This window comes from Notamacropus eugenii, chromosome 1, assembly GCF_028372415.1.
Source record: "Notamacropus eugenii isolate mMacEug1 chromosome 1, mMacEug1.pri_v2, whole genome shotgun sequence".
NCBI lineage: Eukaryota > Metazoa > Chordata > Mammalia > Diprotodontia > Macropodidae > Notamacropus > Notamacropus eugenii.
This window is the reverse complement of record NC_092872.1, coordinates 152,132,105-152,147,863: the sequence shown is the minus strand read 5'-3', so window position 1 is coordinate 152,147,863 and position 15,759 is coordinate 152,132,105. Positions and strand designations below refer to the sequence as shown.

At 39.5% G+C, this 15,759-nt stretch overlaps 1 pseudogene; it reads right to left on the bottom strand.

Moving 5' to 3' along the window:
- Positions 1 to 2,447: 2,447 nt before the first annotated feature.
- Positions 2,448 to 2,838, bottom strand: LOC140508690 (calcium-regulated heat-stable protein 1 pseudogene; annotated as a pseudogene).
- Between the last annotated feature and the right edge of the window lie 12,921 nt (positions 2,839 to 15,759).

Genomic DNA, 15,759 nt, shown 5'->3' with positions numbered 1-15,759 from the left:
GAAAAGACAGAGTACTGAGTTTGATCCTGAATCCATAAAATAAAGTCTTCCCCTCTCAGCTACAAGTTCAACAGTTGCTTTGAACTAAAGGATTGCAGTGTGACAGTGCTTTTATTTTCATTCTAGCTTTTTTTTTTCAAATGATAACTTGCACAGTATTACAACATAGGTCCAGTCTCCTCCTGATTTCAGCTTGGGGCAGACCACTATCGCTGAATCTGACTAGCTACCTCTCCTACTCAATTGTCTTCATTTGTGTGCCTCTCCTACTCACTCACAGGGGTATAGATCTTAAGCTGCTAAGTCATGTCAAAATGACTAGAAGAAACCTCTCCTCTTCCAAAAGGATTGCATAGATAGAGGGGACCCAGTGTGAGATCAGATATAGGCTGGAAATGGGAGGGGGAGGGATTAAACTTTACAAGTCAACAGACCACCAGAAAGTTGAGTGGACAGTGCATGATTGGTTTTTACTTTCTGCTGTAAGTATCATAAGCAAGGAGCTAGGAATGAGTCAGTTGTGCTATACTGAGGGCAGCTTGTACAAAAATCCTCTATGGTCAAAAATTCTCATAGGTCAAAAGTAGGGTACACGTCCACTGGTAGGTTCATCCTGTCTAGCTTTACAGAGGCTTCTGTGTGAAATTGGTTCTATATATCCATAGCGAGCACCCATTCCTCAATATCCCCATACATGGGTTCAAAATCATCTGTGTGCTAATAAGCTGGAGCAAACCTTATAGTTCAATCATAGAGCTTCAAGGCCACCTTTCTAACAATTACCTGGAGTTGCTTTCTTATATTTGCATTTGCAGGCTCACTAGAAGAAGGGGCAAGTGTTAATTAAGTCACTCTGACCCTGGCCTACTATATCAGTGTTCATTAGAAGTTAATGTAAGACTGGGTGCCAGTCTGTGCATGTTACTCAGATTTCTCTACCATGTATTGTTTTTAACATTTTCTATATAAAGTGCGAAGTACTGATGCTTTTGAGCAGAGGTGTCAGGCATATGGCCTGAGGACTGCAGGTGGCAAACAACAGCTTGAACCAGATTAAAATGTCATTGGGAAATATTTATCAAAATAAGCAAAAATACAATAAAACATAGATAAGTTAGTAGGTAGTCTTCTTTTTTTTAAATTTAAACCACAAAATTCAGAATATAGCATACATTGTTCCTTTTAAATAGCAACCACTGAAAATGCAGAAAACCAATTACAAAGAAAATTCAAAAGCCTCATTTGTCAAAAAAAATTATATATATTTACAATACTTGCAGTCATAGCAAAGACAAGCGCAACATGCAATTGTATTGGGTTTAAGGCAGAAACCTTTGTCACTAAAAAAATTACTAAACATTTACTACATCACATTTAAAAATAAGACACCACCCAAAATGTGTTTAAAATGTTCACTTTAACCAGGTTGTCAGAAAGCATGCTACTACCCTGTAATCAGCTAGTGTTTCAGGGTAAACTTAAAGAGATGGTTTTGTTTTCTAAACAGGAGCCTCCATTGTTCTACGTTTCACAGTATAATGGTTCAAACAGAGGACAAAACAGCTAATTCAGAGATATGGATCCAAACTTGACACCTCGGTACCAAAGCCCACAGGCTTTGCTAAGAGCGGGAGGAAGTCCTCATACTTGTTTAAAGCTTTACAGGAGAATGAGGGATTCTGTCTCACAGCTCAGCACAGTTAAAATTGGTTATAACCATCCAGATGGGATCCTGGGATTCACATAAGGGCTGGGCTGCCTGATCTCCCATCAATCCCTCTTCTCTGGCCAATGGTCGGGCCCTCCTGCTTCCCCATCTAGAGAATTATACCCCTCAAGAAAAGCCCTGAAACAAATTCCTAAGAATCCAGATTCATTCCCTGAACTCAATGGCTTCTTCCAATACTCCATCATCCTCAGGTCAGCCCCATTCTAATTAATTAGTAATTCTGGCTGAAGGCTAAGGCAGAGGCTACATCTAAGAATTGCAAAGGACACTAAGAGGTGACATACTGAGTCATTATAGGATTGGGACATCAGGGAAGAAAATTCATACTGCCTATCATGGGTTCTTACTGGGCTTCTGTCCCAGAGGTCTAACTTGGTGATATAAAGTACCAGCATATGCAGGTACAGGGAGAAGGTCGGTCTACATGGAGTCTGGGGCTAACAGTTGCCCAGCTAGAATGTTAGGAAAATAATATATCCCAAGTTGCCCTTTCTACATCTCTTTGAGTCAAAGTTTAATCCTCCACTCAGCTACCGAGCCTCTTCTTTTTAAAAAATTAATACATTTCAGGTGGTAAGGAATCAAGACATTTCCCCTCACCCCTGTTCCCTTGCTCCTGGTCCTCCATTCCTTTCATCAGGACATAAGTCACATCTAACAATTTGACCCTCGAGTTCCCACTCCCATTCCACCCTTTTGCTGAAATTTACTCATAACTCTACTGTTGGTCCCCAAAACTTGCCCCACCTCCCCTCCCAGAACAGTGTCCTTCAAGAGGGCCAAGCTGGGGAGAAGAGAGGGAGGAGGGGTACCAGGAGGCCACCTGGGAACTGATGACATGTTCCAACCAGATCTCATGTTTGATGCCTGGTGCCAGGTGAGTGATAACAACTTCCACAGTCTGGTGGTTCTCATTCTTTGGAGATGGATCTCCCAGATGCCTGCACCATCTCTGAAAAGGTCCTGATTTGCCAGGTTGGCAAGGGAATAGGGATGATGTTCCCTCTCATAGGAGATGGAGAACGGTCCCTTTCCAAGGGACCATCAGGTAGATGGAGAGAGGCTGGATGAGTGGGGGGTCTCGGGGGTGGGGGAGGCTCCGCTAACATAATTTACATGAGACTCTGACTCCTAGGGGTGCAAACAGCTCCAAACAGATACAGCCAGTGGTTGTCCGATAGGTAGTCTTCTAAGTCAACATGCAGCCTTGCAGGGGTCTTTAGGTATAGTTTAGTGGTTCTCTTTCTATTTGATTCTGACACAACTTCTTTTGAGTAATCAAACATGAATAAATTCCAATAATAATAGTGGTATCTGTCACTTATATAGTGCTTTTAATTCAACCAAGTGCTTTACATCAGATATCTCACTTGAGCCTCATAACAACCCTCTGAGGAAGGTAATACTAGCATGATATGTTCATTTTACAGTTGAGGAAACTGAGGCTCACAGAGGTTAAATGCTTCAGAAATAATAGCTATGAATACATGGCTTCCTTGCTAATGCTGAAGAATTAGCTAAGAAGAATGTTCTACTCGTATGTGTCCTCATCCGTGCCACCTTTGAGTACCAGCCCCTGAATTCTGTCCACTCCATCGTACTACAACAAGAGGTAGCATAATGCAATGGAAAATGTGCTGAACTATGTTGGAGGCCTGGGTTGAAGTGCCAGATTGGACAGCTACTAGCTATATTACCTTGTACTTTGCTACTCTGTTATGGAATCTCTTGATTTTCTTTAGTTTTTTCTTCTAGAAAATGGAAATTAATCGACCAAGGAGTACTGATTAGATGCCTACTATGTGCTAAGCATTCTATAAGGGACTGGGGATACACAGACAAAAGGGAAACAGGTCCTGACCCTCAAGGAGCTTACAATCTGAAGGAAGAGACAACATATGTATGTACAAAACACATGCAAATTAGATCTTTGGGAATTGTTGTGAAGGAAGTATATTGTAAAGTTATATGCAAATGTCAGAGAATGAGATGGATAAATGGCACAGTATTAGCCTTGCCTGCTGTTATTATAGAAATGATCCCTGAATCCAGTGGGATTTAAGGAATAGGGCAAGTTAAGAAGGACAGAAGAATATATTTTTAAAATTTTTTAAAATTATCTCTTTATTTTTAGTTTTCAACATTCACTTTCATAAGATTTTGAGTTCCAAATTTTCTTTTCCTTCTTTCCCTCCCCCTTACCCAAGATAGTGTGCAATTTGATATAGCCTATACAGATAAATTTGTATTAAACATATTCCAGGAGAATATTTTGGGTGAGGCAATATTCTGAAAAGAGCTGTGATTAAGAGTTGTTGCACCCAGGGCAAGTAACACAATCCTAGAAAGGCAATGTGTCTTTACTGAGTGGCAGGGAGAGGTGAGCAGTCTATGGAAAGAGTTCATCTAGTAGTCTCTTTTTTAAACTAATCATTCTTGCAAATTAGATACTAGGATCTTTTTATATGCTGCCTGGTGATGGCAGGCACTATTAATGCCCTCTAAATTTGGTACCCATGGGCAAGTGCCAATCAACTCCTCTAAGTTATAGTTCTAATTCTGGAAGGTTTACTCTGTGTTGAGAGTTTGGAATTAAAAACCTGATTCTGTAGACTACTGGAAAAGTCTGAATCTATTCAAGTTTTGGAGTGAACTTGATGGCATAGCTTGTGTTGTTCCTGGCACTATGCCAGTATCTATATGCCAACAACAAACCAATGTTATGCTAGTCATTTGTCTTTTTGGCAGACCCAGATGTTTAGGAGTTCAGAAACATCTAGTTCTCTGCTCCCAGTCTTATTGAGGACCTGAACCACAAGGGGGTGAATGAATCTTACAGTCCGATATAAACTCCAGCATGGCTTCATAGACCTAGGCATATATTTGCCTGACTGCTGACAGGGCTAAGTCACACTTCTACTTACCAGATAATTGGCACACAGTGGGGTCACTAGAGAAGCATCCCCATGTAACTGTGAAGAGTCAGGGCAAGGAGACACACTATGATTTCTGTCTGAAATGATCACTGGTCAATAGTGACAATGTCTGCGATGTGGTATCATTCATGCTACATGGCTCCTGTACTATTTCCTGCCTTTTCATTCTCTTATCTTGCTGATAGGGAGCACTCTGCTCTAGTCCCTGGGCCTTCAGGAGGGTGGGGGTATTGTGGGCTCTATTTGTGACTGGCTGGCTTGTTAATAGCAAACACTTGGATGGTTATCATCTACGTGGTGCTTTGGGACCTCTACTGCAGTATCATTTGTTATACTTTCAGCACAGATAGAAGTGCACTGATTCAGGCTAATAGCATCTGCAGAGATACTTGTCATTGTGATAAACCAAACATCTCATTTCAATATCGTACTAAGTTAGAAAATAAAAAAGAAAAAGAAGCCCTTCTTTTCAAAGACTCTAAAATGCAAAACAAAAGAATGTAAGCATATCTTTTACTGGAAAAATTCTAATTTATTTTCTCCTAAAAATGAGACATTTTCCCCTGCCAGATTAGTTATTAAATTAGTGTTTTGTGAAGATCCACTGAAAAACTAATTTCTTTGAAATGAATGTACACTTTGGTTCAATTCAGAGGATTATAGAAGGTTCTCAGCCATTTTTACCTGAAATACCAGAGAATACATGAAGGAGAATTTAGCATAAAGTTAAGTGTATTTAATAATATTTTGAGATATCCCTAAGCAGGCAACTAATACAAGTGCTCATTTTTTTTTCCTTTCAAGAAAGTTGTTTCAATTCTAAAACAAAATCTTATCTGTGTTTCACAAGTAGTACTCTTAAGTCACAACAAAATCATGTAGACAATAAATGATCCCGGCTTCAACTCAAATGTCCCCTCTCCTTATTTGGGTCTGGACTTATGATTTCCTTGTTGTAGGGAATTCTATCTGTGCAAATTCCACCTATTGATAGAATTAGATTCTCTTATGTTATAGAAAGTTGATGAGGGAGTTGTAAGATTATGACTTGCCCATAGTCACACAGCTTATATTGATCAGAGGCAAGACTCAAAGTTGGGGTTTTCCTGATTCCCAGGCTAGCCCTCTCTAGTATACCACATTGCTAAAAAGCATTTATGTAACATTTTAAAAATAGACTCCTGGGCAGGTACAGTAGCTAGGTTTTGCTAGTGCTGAAGAAAAAGAAAATATATGGACACATGTTGTCCATGTTCTCACAGATTTTGATCAGAGCCAGAAATTTGATGTATTGCATGGATTGTCTCACTCTATATTCTAGACCATCTGTATACATGTAGATGTCTATGTATATTTTGGGGAAGCAGGAGAGAGATACAGAGAGACAGACAGACAGACAGAGACAGAGGCAGACAGACAGAAACAGAGAGAGAGAATCAAAGAGAAAATTTGCAGCTTGTGCCAAAGTTAGAAATAGTTGAGAAACCTAGCATTTTGAAATTAAATGGGATATAAGGAGATAAAGGGACTCAATGGGTTTAGGGCTAACCTTGAGTTCAAAAAGACCAGGGTTTAAGTGCTGCTTCTGATAGCATGGATCATGGGCAAGTCACTTAACGTCTTAGTACCCCAAGTAATTCTTTAAGAAAATAAGTTACAGACCAGTTACTGTTCTGCATCAAGAGAGGAATTTTTCACACCAGGAGTTTGCTCACACTGATAGAATCATAAATTTGGATCAGATAATTAGGATACTGAGGAACTGAAGAGAAGTCAATATTCTTAAACTCACTGAATGCTTCTGGAATAACTAAATCTTTGAATATGGACTAAGAAAGCATCAAGCAGTGAAATACGTAGCCATACCAATGGAGAGAAATGAGTCATGCCACGGAAATCCCAGAGTCTACACTTCTCATAAAAACAGAGATATAAGTTCAAAGTTTAGTTATTTTTAAGCACAACTCCAAAGGAAAAGGCACAGAGAAGGAGTAAAGGGGTCAGAATCTGAACCCTCCACAACTCTATCCTTTCACCGTTTCCGTTCATCCTAACTGGCACAGCAGATCTGGAGTAAGGTTACAAGCTGTGTGACACCAGGTAAGTCACTTAATCTCTCTCTGACTCAATTTTCTCAACTGTAGAACGAGAATCATAAACAGCACCTGGCTTACAGGGTTGTTATAAAGATCGAAGAAGATTTATGTATACATATATGTATATATATATGGAGAGAGAGAGAGCACTTAGCACGCGTGCACACACACACATAATCACTTAGCACAGTGCTTAATAAATGGTTATTCTTTCCCTATCTCCATCCCCCTTCTTAACAAGTTCCTCTAGTGAAATAGAAAGCCCCTCATAATATTATGACATAAGTACAGCAATCATTGTCATCTTGGAATCCAAATTGTCTGCTAATCTGACATTCAATAACGTTTCAACTGAGGCTGCCAGTAGCACAGAAGAGCCCATGAGGTTCCAGGTCATAGCCTAAGTGTGCTCAGATGACCAAGGTGCTAAAAAAAACATTTCTGTACATAGCTATGCTGAAAAGTGGTACCAGCAAGATTTATCCTAGAAGCCACTTGAAAAAAAATACCAGACAAATATTTTTACCCTCATTAAATAACAACTTTATTCCTCCCCCACATAACCCCCTAATGGCTTTTTCCCCCCAAACAGAGTTTAGCTTAGTCTCTTTGTTTCATGAGTGGGTGTGAGCAGACTGCCACACATTAGGAATGAGAAGGGACATTTTTATGGTGTCAAAAGAATGTACAGAAGAATTGAAAAAGAAGGGCTGGTCACATGGAAGGAGTTATAAAGAAGACCCCTGCTAAGGTAAAGATAATAAAGGAAGACCCTAGGCACATCAATTCCTCTCATGCCCCCAGACTTCCCATCCTCCCAAGGCAAATTTATGAGACTACATGGATAGCAGTTGAACGGGATCATCTGTAATCTACATCATTGGAGGGAATGCCCAAATCTAAGAGATCACAGATCCTTTAGAGTATAGTGTTTAGAGAAGTGAAACTTCATCAATGTAGCTGTCAGAGAAAAATTTCCCAATCTTTGCTGCCACAATATAAGTCTGAATCACTAAAGCCATCCAGTGACAATTGATTTCCGTGGGTTTTTTGGTAGAAATAATTGTACATTATTATTCAATTCCCTGAGGAAAGTATAAACTTTAATATTTACAAAAGTCTGAGATGGATGTGGTAAGGACTATATTTTCATAGCATCCATTACAAAGAGGAAACATTCAAGGGGAGTATAGCGTGTCTGTGGTTCACTGTGCCATTTAACTGATAATATCAATTTGGTAGGACCAATTAAGAAGTGTAAATGAGGTGTTACACATTTTGAATAAAATTAGATTTACTCTTAGTGCTTAAATAAACTTTTTAAAATCTGTTTTTTTAATTGCCAAGGGAAAGTAGGAATGGAAATACATTAAATGAAGTACCAGAAAAAGATGACCCATCTTACTTGCTCTCAGCAAACAAGTAGAAGAGTGTTTTTGATGAACAATGAGCTTACCTCTTATATTATGGAAGTTTTAAGACTAAAACATAACATCTAAACAAAATGTATAGTATGTAGAGGCATTTTTAGTTAGAAAATGAAATAGAAACCAATGATTATGGATTATATTTCCACTGATACTCATGAATTATTGTAATATTCCTAAATTTGGTAAGATAGCACATAGTAGCACATCTGCTTTACAAATGGAGAAATTATACGGTAAATGGTAGGGTTTGAGCTAGAAGGAAAAATGAAGTGGAATAATTGTGTCTCCATTGTCTATGATTGCTCATGTTCATCAAAACCCAACCCTGGGCTGCACCATCACAACTCTATTATGCCAAGTCTTATTTCTTTCTATTTGAATTGTACTGATTGCTTTGTGTGTTTGTCCTTCATTCTTGAAGTGGATCGTGACATCAAGATGATAAGATGACTTGCAGTTGACTTTGATTTGAGTGAGGGAGGGTTGTGCAAGATCAGCAGCCTCACTTTCTCCTGCAGAGCCCTAGGGGTCCAGTGGCCTGATATTCATCAGTCATACTGAGCATCACGCAAGAAAGAGACACTACAGATTTATGCAACTTAATTCCAACTGGGCCCTCACTGCTTCAAGGTAATCCTTTTTCTCTCCCTTAATTGACTGTGTTGCATCCCCCAAAGAAGCTGTACCAAATCTCCCACATTCCCCTCAATTGTTATTCTATTCAGTTCCTTACCTGATCCTTCCCACTACAGAAGCTTGTCTCCAATTTTATTGGAAAATAAAAGTCACACGTCATTACAAAACTCTTCTGCACAATCCCTGATTCTCTCATCCTTTGCTCAAATCTCTGAAAAAAGAGATGGATCTTCTATTTACATAGGCCAACTACTTTACATGCGCCCTTACCCCTTTTGACTTCTCTGTGAGCCTTTCCTCTTTCAACATTTTCTCTCAGTATTCCCTTATCTACAGCCTCATCCTTTCCTGCCTACAAACATGTCAGGACTCTCCATCCTAGACAACACAATGCTAGAATTGATCCTTTTAGAAAAGAAGGGAAATTTACTGGGCAACCAGTTTTAAAAGTTGCTTTGTGAATATCTTCAAATTCAAGAGTTCCTGAGTACAAGAATTTGGACACTAGAACTTTCAAAGAGCACAGTACATATGATTTTGGGGCAATGATCAACTTGGAGAACAAAAAAAAAGAGCAACTCAGGCTGTGCAGGTTCAATGTAAATGGAGTTTGAGTGTTAGGCAACCTCCAAAGGATACAGGATTTACTTTCTAGGGAGTCAAAACCACCAGGTGGTACCACAAGTCTTGGGAGACTGAGCTATGTTCTTCGAGAAAGAGAAACTCACCAGAAAGACAGAGGGTTGCCCTGACAACAAGCCCGAGTTCATTTTTCCTTCTGATGGGGATCTGATGGGCTTCTTATGTGCTTTCCTTTTCTGTATTTGTACCTATATTCCTGTGAATCCTTATGATCTTATACCTTTTCAGTGGCATGAAATAAAGGCTATCCCAAACCCAATAACCATATGGCACATTAAATGTTCTGACAGGTTTTACAGACCCTGCCATACACATTTGGAACAATCTAGTATTGAACTATATTTTAAGTTTTATTTTGGAATATTCTCTGGACTAAATCCAGGTGGTAGCAATGAGCCAAAAAAAAAAAAAAAAAAAAAAAAAGGAAAGAAAAGAAAAGAAAAGAAAAATTGTCCCTTTAGGCTCCATTGCCCAGGATCAGACCTGGTTTATGTAAGCCTATAGAATTTTGGGTTTTACAGAGGAAACCCTAACTCTGATTGGTAAGGAATCTGAGCATGTTAGAATTTATTATGATGAACATATATACATCACATAAGGCAAATCACTTTAATCCATATTAATCCCACACAGATAATAAAGTCCAATACAGAATATGCCCTCAGAATAAGCCCCCTATTTATTTCTTATGCATGACATTCCATTTTCAAACCTTTCTTTCTACAGGCAATTTCCCATATTTGGAATGCAATTCCTCTTCATGTCTACATCATAGAATTATTTGGTTCTTCTTTTTTTAAAAAAATAATTTATTTATTTTCTAGCTTTACACAAGAAATTGAATTCAAAATTTTCTCCCCATTTTCCCCCACCCTCACCTTAGGACAGCATGCACCCCATCCACCCCTTCCTCCAGTCTACCCTCCTTTATCCATCCTTCTTCCATTCCCTTTTCCCTCTATTTTCCTGTAGGGCAAAATAGATTTCTATACTCCATTGCCTGTATATCTTAATTTCCAATTACATGCTAAGACAATTTTTAACATTTATTCTTAAAGCTTTGAGTTCCACATTCTCTCCCTCCTTCACCACCCACCCTCCTTGAGAAAACAAACAATTCAATATAGGTCATACATGTGTAACAATGCAAAGCACTTCCGTAATAGTTATGTTGTAAAAGACTAACCACATTTCCCTCTGTCCTATCCTGCCCTCAATTTATTCCACTCTCTCCCTTGATCTGTCCTCCCACAGTAGTGTTTGCTTCTGATTATCCCTTTCCCCAATTTGCTGTCCCTTCTATTATCTTCCCTCTCCTATCTCCTTCCTCCTTGCCTTCCTGCAGGGTGAAATAAATTTCCATATCCAATTGAGAGTGTGTTATTCCCTCCTTAAGCCAAATCCCATGAGAGTAAGGCTCACTTATTTCCTTTCATCCTCCCCTCTTCCCCTCCATTGTAAAAGCTTTTTTTTCTTTCTTTTATGTAAGATGATTTGCTACATTCTAACTCTCCCGTTCTCTTATTCTTAGTGCATTCCATCCAACAGTAAATTTAATTTTTTTAGGTATTACCCCTTTATATTCAGCTCATCCTGTGCCCTCTGTCTATGTGTATGTGTGTATGTATATGTATGTATATACATGTATATATATACATATATACATCTACACACATTCACATATATATTTATACACATATACCCATGCACATATATTTACCTATACATATATAATATACACATACATATATATATATACCTATACACACCTACATATATATTCTCTCTAATTACCCTAATGCTGAAAAAGGTCTCATGCGTTTCAAATAACATCATACCATGTAGGAATGTAAACAGTTCAACTTTAATGAGTTCCTTAAGGCTTCTCTTTCCTGTTTACCTTGTCATGTTTCTCTTGATTTTTATATTTGAAAGTCAAATTTTCTATTTAGCTCTGGTCTTTTCAACAAGAATGCTTGGAAGTCCTCCATTGCATTGAAATTCCATTTTTTCCCCTGAAGTATTATACTCAGTTTTGTTGGGTGGGTGATTCTTGTTTTAACCCTATCCTTTGACCTCTGGAATATATTCCAAGACTTTCGATCCTTTAGTGTAGATGTTGCTAAATCCTGTGTTATCCTGATTGTATTTCCATAATATTTGAATTGTTTCTTTCTGGTTGCTTGTAATATTTTCTCCTTGACCTGGGAACTCTGGAATCTGGCTACAATATTCCTAGGAGTTTTTCTTTTTGGATATTTTTCAGGAGCTGATTGGTGGATTCTTTCCATTTCTATTTTACCTTCTGGTTCTAGAATATCAGGGCAGTTTTCCTTGATAATTTTTTGGAAGATGATGTCTAGGTTCTTTTTTTAATCATGATTTTCAGGTAGACCAATAATTTTTAAATTATCTCTCCTGGATCTTTTTTCCAGGTCATTGTTTTTCCAATGAGATATTTCACATTGTCTTCTGTTTTTTCATTCTTTTGGTTTTGCTTTATAGTTTCTTGGTTTCTCATAAAGTCATGAGCTTCCATCTGCTCCATTCTAATTTTTAAAGAACTATTTTATTTATTGAATATTTAAACCTCCTTTTTCATTTGACCAGTTCTGATTTTCAAAGCCTTCTTCTCCTCATTGGCTTTTTGAACCTCTTTTGCCATTTGAGTTAGCCTATTTTTAAAGATGTTATTTTCTTCAGCATTTTTTTTGGCAGGGTGTGGAGTCACTTTTCATGATTTTCTTTCATCTGTCTCATTTCTCTTCCCTGTTTTTCTTCCACCTCTCTTACTTGATTTTCAAAATCCCTTTTGAGCTCTTTCATGGTCTCATCCAAAAGAATGGAAGAAAATACCTTTTCACCAAGAAAGTGTCCTTTATAGTCTTATTTTTTCCCTTTTTTGGGGCATTTTCCCAGCCAGTTACTTGACTTTTGAGTCCTTTGTCAAGTGGAGGATATACTACCCTAGGCTTCAGAGATTTTTTGCAGCTGTTCTCTGGGATATCTCTAGGGACCTATAAGTTCTCAGTTCCTCCAAGGTGACACAGTCAAGGGAGAGGAGTTTACTCCTCTCCTAGCCTGCACTCTGGTCTGTGAATAGCCACAAGCACTCTTTTCTGCCTTGGAACTGTGAGTAGGATTCCCTCTCCATAGCCACCACCAATTCCACTACACTAGTGCCAGTGCTCGTCCTCACCCCAGAACTGCCACTTAGTGGTGAGATCCAGATCAGCAGTTTGATTCCCCTAGGGTCTTTGGGCTGAGGCCTCCAAAAGTGCTTGCTGCTTATGCTGCTGCATTGACTGCCTGGTGCCCTGGGACCTGACCATGCTCCCCTCTCACCTAGATGAAAGAGCTTTCTTACTGACCTCTGGAGTTATCTTTGGCATTTGTGGGTTGAGGAATCTGGAAACCACAGATGTTGCCAGTGATTCTGCGCCCTGTAGCCTACTCCAGTCCTGTCCATGCAGCATGGCCCAGGCTGGACTGCACTTCACTCTAGACCTGGTGAGATAGACCTTTCCTGTTAGCCTTCCAGGCTGTCTTGGGCTAGAAATCTGTTTCACTCTGTCATTTTTTGGCTTCTGCTGCTCTAGAATTTGTTTAGAGTCATTTTTACAGGTATTTTATGGGTTATGAGGGGGAGCTAGAGTATGTTCATCCTTCTACTTTGCCATCTTGGCTCCACCCCTTAGTTCTTCTTTCAAGGTAGAGGTCCAATGTGAGACTTGTTTTTTCTATTATATAATTTATTTTCAGTTTTCAACATTCACTTCCACAAGATTTTGAATTCCAAAATTTCTCCCCATCTTTTCCCTCCTCTATGTCAGGATAGCATGTACTCCAACCACCCCTTCTCTCAATCAACATGAAACTTTTTTGATCCTCCCAGTTATTACCATATTCTCTCTCTCTCTCTCTCTCTCTCTCTCTCTCTCTCTCTCTCTCTCTCTCTCTCTCTCTCTCTCTCTCTCTCTCTCCCCTTATATATATTTCATATCCCCCTCTAGCAGAATATAAGTTCCTTGAGGGCAGATACATTTTTATTTCTTTCTTTGTATTCACAGTGTCCTTGGGATTAGAAGGGGGACTGGACCTGTAACTTCATTGGTACAGGGAATACTTAGATAAGGAAACTCCTTCCAATGCAAATTGGCATCTTCTCTAGAACTGAAGTTTCCTGGGGCATGGAGAGGTTTCATGACTTGTTCAGTCACACAGCCAATATATATCAGAGATAGGACTTAAATGGGATCTCTTCTGTCTCTGAGGTCAATTCTCTATCCATTATTCCACAGTGTCTCTTACCTTGCACATAGCAAGTGCTTAATACATGTTTATTGAATTAAAAAATCTTGACCTGATTGTAAAATGTCCTCAGGTATTTGTCCTTTTTCTTTCCCTCTTTTCAGCAGTCCTTAAATGTATTATAGTCTAGTGCTAGGCACTGTGCTTAGGTTCTGGGGATACAAAGACAAAAACAAAATAACCTCTGCCCTCAAGGAGTTTTCATTTTAATGGCCCACATCGACATAAACAGGTATATATAAAACATATGCAAGGTAACTTTGATCGGGGGGGCAGTAGTTGAGGAGGGCAGAAAAGGGCTCTTACAGAAGGTGGTACTTCAGTTGAGTCTTGAAGGAAATCTGGGGATTCCAAAAGGAAGAGAGAGGAAAGGAGAGTTTTCTAGTCATGAGAGACAATGCAAAGGTATGGAGATGGGAGATAAATGTCATGTGTGAGGAGCAGCAAGAAGACCAACATGGCTGGACCAAAGAGTACAGAGAGGGGAGTAATGTATGCTAAGGCTGGAAAGTTTGGTTGGGGCTCATTCTACTTGCATCTGCTGCTCTGTCTGATTTCCACTTCACAAGCAAGATGTTCCTCAGGTGGAACCCATCACCTCTAATTTCACCACCAGGCTGTTAACTCAAGCCTTGACTGACACTGCTTTCCTCAGCCTCCTCTTCTCTCTGATTGGAGGGCTACCATGGAATACCAAACTCCTCCCAATGCCTTTCCTTGTGCAGGGCAGAAACTGGACTTCTAGTCTCACAATCCTTTCATCTACTGTTCTGCCTAGTTTCAACTCCATGGAACAAGATGCCCCCACACCAGGTACTTCTTGGTGTCTGTCCTGGGCTTCCTACGCTAGCTCTCCCTCCCTGGGCTTCGCTTGGAATCTTACCTCAAGATCTAGATCTCTATTGGTCTTCGGACATCTCCGGACCCTCCACTGGGGGAGGGGAATAACTAGACAGAACACCCGAGTTGGCAGCTGCACACTCTTTAATGGTTACATCACTCTATCTGGGATCCCCCCAATGTCCCAGTATATCTTTGGGCACCCGAGCTCCTCCCATGTTCCTCCCCATAGGCGGAGCCTATCCTGTTACTGAGGCGTACCCAGTACCACAGCCTACTAGACCAGCTAGTGCCACATAAGCAGGTTAGCACCTCCAGGTGTCTCAACTTTCCATACAGGAGGCCAAGGTCCAGAGCTGGGCCCCAACAGGTGTCCTATCCCCTCTTTACTGTTTCTTTTTGTGTGTTGTTCATCCACTCCAAATGTAAGTTCTTTGAGGGCAAGAGCTGTCTTTTTACTAATTGTATTACCCAGAGTTTAGCACAGTTCCAGGCACATGGTAGCACTTAATAAATGTTAATTGATTTGGGCCAGGTTGTTATGAACTTTAAAATTCAAAGAGAGGAGTTTATGTTTGATCCTGAGGTAATATGATAGAGTCACTGGACTGGTCTCTCCTTTCCTCCTTCACTCTTTCCTTTCTCCCCTCCTACAGTGGGATAACACGATCAGAGCCTTGTTTTAGGAAAATCACTTTGACAGCTGTGTGGAGAATGGATTGGAAAGGTGAGAGACTTGAGGTAGGGGAGATCATTTAGGAGGCTCTTGCAATAATCCAGACAGAGGTGAAGGGTGGCTGTGGTGAGCTAGGTAGTCACAGCCTAACTCCTAGAAAAAGCTTTCCACACCAATCTCTCCATTTCCTTACCTGCCACTTCCCACCCTCTTATAATTTGACTTCCTGTTCCACCACTCAAGTATTCCTTATTAACTAGGAAATTATCAATAAAATATGAACATTTTCATATTTTGAAAACATCAGAAAAAGAGTATTTAAGACAATGAATCTATTACATACACCTTATTTTTTAAGTATATATTAGATTTAACTTAGTACTACCAACATTTTCTTGTTTATCTGTGTTTCCCTCAGAACTTGCCTATGTATATTTAAATAAACTTTTTCTTTCAAAGATCA